Below are 6530 nucleotides of genomic sequence, written 5' to 3' on the forward strand. Positions count from 1 at the left end.
GGTTGGGCAGAAGACAAGGTCATTACTTGACAATGAGCAAACAAAAACCAGGAACACTAACACTAAGTAGAGAGCTGGAACGCTTGTCACAAGGAATTAAGACAAACTGGCACAGAGGGAAGGGAGAACAGAGACTAAATACACCAGGAGAAGTGAGACAATCGTACACAGGTGCAACACATTAGGCAGACAATCACAAAGGTGGGAAACACACAAGGGCAGGAGAGCAAACAAGAGCAAGAATTAGTGACACCAAAAGAAAACAGGAAATACTACAACAAATGACAAAGCTAAGAAAGGCATGACCTAAGGAGCAGAGCAGGACATGACATAAACTTCAACATCAAATATGTTTGTAGCAACTGTAATGCTGAATGGATTAAATTTTCGACTACCATAATGGGGATATGTTGTTAATTTACATATAGGTGCAAATACATTGTCATTGAACATAACAGTAAAATGTTCACAGACAACACGTTTGTTTTCCACGAAAATATCTGATCTTGCAGCTCAACATCCGCTCGTAGTGACTCCATTATTAAACTGGTTTATGGTTCTGTTTAGACTCTCACAGCACTTGGTTCGGGTTGGGGAAAGATTCTGGTCTGGTTTAATACAGAAAAAGTTCACAGTGACTTCAGACACAACATGTTTCTTTTCATTGAACCAGAACCACCATCTTTCCCGAATCTTTGTAAGAGGCGGGACTCTGGATATGAGCCCCGGTCTCCAGTGTGGCAGTCATGTGCTTCTTACACCTGATATCCACCCCAACAACCTCCTGGCGACTCTGCTGCGCTTACTAAACGTAGGAATTTATTCATTCAAAAAACACGTTGCCTCTCAACATTATCCAGCCAGATATTATGTTTCTTACAAATCGTATTTGCTGTTGCAGTTTAGTCAGATAGAAACGTAATTTCTAGGAGACAGGGCTGAAATCTCTGTCCTTAACAGTGTAAACTGTACTGTTTTACACAAAGATGTAACTAATGGGCTATGTTTCTCTTTTTTACTGTTACTGAAGTTTTTTGTGTATGTGTGCTTTGTAGAACGTTTTTTGAAAATCAGTACTTGTCCGTAAATCAGTAAACTGGATAATACTCTTTTCACCCCTGGCTTCCCTTCTGTGGAATTTAATGGTAATTTAATCAATTCTGTAGTCAGTGTTCTTTTATGGATTCATTCTCTAACTTCCTAAGATAAATAAACAATGTAAAAAATCAATTACATTGTCTATAAAAATGCATTGTCACAAAGCCAAAAACAGGGCTGCTTTTCTTGGCTTATGAAAAGTTGGTGTTTTGAAAATACTTGGTTTTCACAGGAAATTGACATTTTGCATTTTAAAGATGAATTGTAAACTCCATTCATAATTAATTAATTATTCATTTCTTTTACTTATTCTCTCTTAAAATGACAAGTTAGTAATTAAGTTTGAAAATATTTTTTACATTATATCATGTGCGTACATGCGTGTGTATATATTTATGTATAATACAATAATACATGGCTACTTCATCTATAATAAACATCCTCAGAGCAAATAATGCAAATAAAGAATAAATAAAATAATTTAAACAATAAATACCCTTTTGTACAGTAAGGCAACATGATGCATAGCATCTGACAGAAAAGTTAAGTTTTGACTTGTTCAGTGACAGAAGGCCTCAGAAACTACTCTATTTACACAAGGTCAAAGCACAGTAACATAATACTTCAAAGCTGTTTTATAATTGTAGCAACATGAGTATACTTCTTTAGTATAATATATCTATAATGAAGGGAATCTCTCATATATCACCTTTCTTTTTGGATTACATTTACTTCAGCCCTTAATGGAGCGTTCCCTTTTGAGAAATATGCTTGTGCATTTTCTTATCCACAGTCTGATGAGGATTTTGATAGTGCTTCTCATTTGCCCTAATTCATGTCTCCTCATTTCTTGCTCTAAAAAAAACACTTTTCTTGATTTTTCTCCTCTCACATCTTTTCCTTTTGTCTTTAATAACTCAATTAATTTTTTTTTGTGAATTTTCTATGGCACACTAAAATCAAATCACAATGCGATCACTGTATTGCATCTCAGTGTTGTCCAGCAGAGAGCAGCATAGACCTGCCAAAACTGAATGCAAGGCACTGTCATTAGTTTTCATGAGGACGTGCTAGGGACCCTCTTCTTTTTTTGGCTGGACTGCAACAACGGGGCCCAACCCTATAAACACGAATAACGACTGACCGACTAACTGACTGACTGAACTTATGTGTCTGGTGCTTCTGTCAGACGACGTCGTGGTTATAAAATCAGGTTTTCAGCAGAGCAGAGCAGCAGCTTGGAAATGGCTTGGAAGTTACCGCTGGTTAACATGTCGTCTTAATGGGCCGAGTTTCAGTCTCTATTTCACACTTGTTCCGTTGTCTGACAACAGAAATGAAAAAACATGTAAATGAGAACAGCTTTGTTAGGAATTAAACTGTATTAAATTACTGTATATGTGAGCACAGACAGTAGGACTGAAGCAAACAGGTAAAGGGCGAGTCCAGCCATGGACTAGGTTTAGATTTAATCTTGTTTAAATAGATACGCATCATCCATGCCTTTCCAATAACAGCTCAGGGACAAAGTCATCTGTGGGAATTCTCATTGGTGACGCAAGCTGAGTACAGTACAAATCTACGACACAATGCATTCGTAAAAAGGAAATGTATACAGCAATAGTATTTGTATTTCATGCTATTTCTTTGTTTGAATAGTTTTAATTTAGACATTTTAAATCTTCCATAGCATTAACAATAACTTTCCAAACTGTGGTTTGAAGGATCTGTTCACAATATAAATACAGAATACAGGTTTTTAATGAATGCACAGATGCTTGAGATGACATTCAGAGACACAGCAGTAACTGTACGACCTTATTATTACTTGGACAACACATCAACACTTTGTCTTTGCAAATACAGACTCCAAGACATAGGGAGCTGTTAACACCTGCAGACTGACAGGTGATCCAGCTGTGCCACTGTCATCAGAAACTGTCGTTGCTTCACATGACAGCTTAGAGGTCTGGACATCTCATTTCTCTAAAAAACATGTTTTCTTGATTCCTCTCCTCTCACAACTTGTCCCTCCATCTCTTCCTCACATCTTACGTGGAAGGGACTAAGAAAAATGAGAAGCACGCATTCTTTGCATTTGTCCAATCAAAACTGTTAGACTAGCTCTGTCAAAGGTGAAACTATACAGCTTCCAGTATGTCCAAAGCTGATATGTGGTTGGTTTAAATTTTGCAGAGTGTTACCAAAACTATATAACAAAAATTCAGATATGAATTTACTTTTCTTCTCGGCTTGATCAAAGCCAACCAGTAGTTATTTTGTTTAATTTGACAGAATGATCATACTCTTTACTCTGATGCAATGTGCTGGTCCACTGGGATTGTGTTTGGAACTTTAGTTGTGATCATTTTGTTGGAAAATTTTTTTGACTGTTTCTGTTTCTAAATGGTACCACCTTTATTTTCTGCCACAAAAACATGAGGTGTTGTGATTGAAAGGAGATGTGAGATTAAGTGTGAGCTTGGCTGTAAGCATTCCTCGGATGATCTTCAATAACATGAAACAACAACAACAACAAAAAAAGTTGGAAATCTTTCACTGAGCTGAATAGTGTGAGGCAGAACCAATTGTAGTAATAAAAATGTGTGGAGGTGTTTTGTTGTACCAGTGTTATCTGTGGAAACTTTCCAGAGATACACACAGCCAAGACACAAAGTACAAAACTGGCCAATGCTTCACTTGGATATTGTGAGACTAGTTTTCAGTGCAGCTGGACACAAAAAGCTTGAATGAACGCTGTCTTAGAGCACTTGCATGTACACAATAAATATTAAAGCATATGAGATTTAACATTCCATTGTAAACTTTCCCAATGTTAGGGTTCAAATCTTTTTTATTGGTCAGATGTGGAAGGGCTGGAAGCTGAAACTGCTTTTTGTGCTGAGCTATATGTGGTCCACTAACATTTCTCTAACTCTCATCCAGAGCAAACATTTAGCACCAATGCAAGAAGTAGTTTGCCATGAAACTGATAATTTAATAAAAAATAATAATAACGCACACAATGTAATAACTGCAGATACTGTGCTAAAAGATGTAATAATCTGCATATAACGTAATAAAAATGTTGAGCACATAATTTTTTTGCATTTAATTTAAGTTAATGCATTTTGTGATCGTTATTTCATTGTAATTTCAGAGGCAATTTAATTTATGTAAAATGTAACAACACATAATAATACATTTTTGGTAAGCATTTTATCTGTGTGTACAAAGCCACCACCCACAAACATAGGTTTGTACGTCTCCCTACCAATCGCCATACCGTGGTTACACTGCTCAGATATTGTACTGAAAAAATAAAAATGGTGGCATTGGACGTTACAATATGTTATACCTAAAGGTTATCTGGGGATTAGCTGGGTTATCCAGTATTTTCTGTCTGGCAATAACTGACTAGCAGTCTACTACTTCCAAGTTAGAATTTGTGGTGTATTATCTTACTTTCAGCCATTATCAATTTATGTTGCATTTCACATTGTGTGATGTTATGTTACTAGTGATACACCTCACAGTCCAATGGCTTCTTTGCAAACCTGTTTAGGAAACTCATCTGCAGTTGTCAGATCACGTGTGACCATATTACACGTGATTTGCTCTAGAACAGAACTACAGATTGGGTGAGTGGTATCATGTTGCACCCTATCGAAAATAGACCACGTGGTGAAAAGCTGTCACTGGGTGATGTTTGGCTCATGAATACATTTGTGATGGCATCCTACTATAGACTGTTGACAGAGATGTAAACAAGCTGTGCTGAAACAAGTACTCCAGAGCTAATGTGGCATTTACAATTAGCGTAGGTTGGCTAGAGGACAGTATGTTATGATCTGATCTGCTTTGCTGAATTTAGAAGCTCCTGGGGTCATGTAAAGCATTATATGTCAGCCAATAAAATACTTTTGTATTTCTAAACTAAAATCATGTGTGAGTGTGTGAGGGTCCAAGTATGTGTGTGTGTGTGTGTGTGTGTGTGTGTGTGTGTGTGTGTGTGTGTGTGTGTGTGTGTGTGTGTGTGTGTGTGTGTGTGTGTGTGAGTGAGTGTGTGTGTGTGTGTGCGCGCGCGCATGTGTTTGAGACGGTTTAGGACACTGGAAGACTGATACTGACTTTTCCTCGACCAGCTAGTATGTGACTGAATTGAGCTGCCCTGGAAGGAAAGGTAGAGTTGTATCACATGGTGAAAGCTAATTTTTGTCTTATAAAGACCATTGTATTTACAAAAAAAAACAAAGCAAAACATCTACCAAACTGTCTACCATATTCCTATAAACGTCTAAGTTCTTATTAGCGTGTACTCACATCATAGTATTTGGTCTTTAAACTGGTTAAACTGAGTTTTTGGTTGATTTGAGTCTGCTGATTTCATGCTATTTTAATTATGTTTTAATAGAGGCTTTGCAGTTGATTCAGAAATATCCAGAAATCACACTTGGCTCCATCATAGAGGTTCATTGGAGAACTGGCGTTTGGCAAATAATGGATAAGGATTATATCCTATAAAACAACCAAGCAGGAAAAAGAGAAATATTTGAACAATGCTGTGGTCTGGTTGTAAGTCAGTAATGTTCAAACTAAAAGTGAATAGTCTGATTAGATACAGTGAATAATGTATCTAAACTTTTGGCTTTGTTGGCTAGCTAAGGGGTCAGTAGGCTAACTGCACAAAATGTCAATGTTAAAATGTCTTACCATGTTTACGTACAGACTTTTGGTCCCTTGAATGCTAAAGCTGCTAAATTGATGCTGATGGTATTTCAGCACTCCATGTTCACTGTAATGAACAGTAAAAGTTGCTTGGTCATAAACAATCTGAAAGGGCTTACTGTCTTTAATACAGGTTTATTTCGATTTTGGACCAAGATAAATGGATAGCCTTTGGATTTTGGCTTTAAACTTAAGTTTGTCTTATCTTTGATAGCCCTTAAATTTCACAAGATGAAAAATAATAATGTTTCCATTCTGTTAATAAATTGACTCAAATTAATAATTTGTGAACACTAATTAAGTAAAATGTTACCCTTCATACCTGCTGGATATTTCATACACAAATTTCTGCATGCAGTTAGCCTTATCTAATGCTAGTTTCCACTTAAGGACTAGCTGATGTATCAGCTAAATAGCTGGTCCGAAAACTGTTGACAGCTTCTATTCAGCTCCCGGTCCAAAATTACATAGAAGTTATCAATTGACCATTCTGAACTCTGGTGAGATAGCCAAGCTGCATGCTAAGAAATGTAATCAGTTTCTCCGAGTGGCTGCCAAAGAGCTTAAGATCTCAAACCTGGCTGCCAGAGGGATGTTGCAGGACCTGAAAGTCTTCAATAGGCTAAATGAAGAACACAAAATATAACACATTATGAATTGTAACAGTACTGATAGCTTCCTACTCTGTGCTTATTGCTGGTGGA

This window comes from Xiphias gladius, chromosome 6, assembly GCF_016859285.1.
Source record: "Xiphias gladius isolate SHS-SW01 ecotype Sanya breed wild chromosome 6, ASM1685928v1, whole genome shotgun sequence".
Lineage (NCBI taxonomy): Eukaryota > Metazoa > Chordata > Actinopteri > Istiophoriformes > Xiphiidae > Xiphias > Xiphias gladius.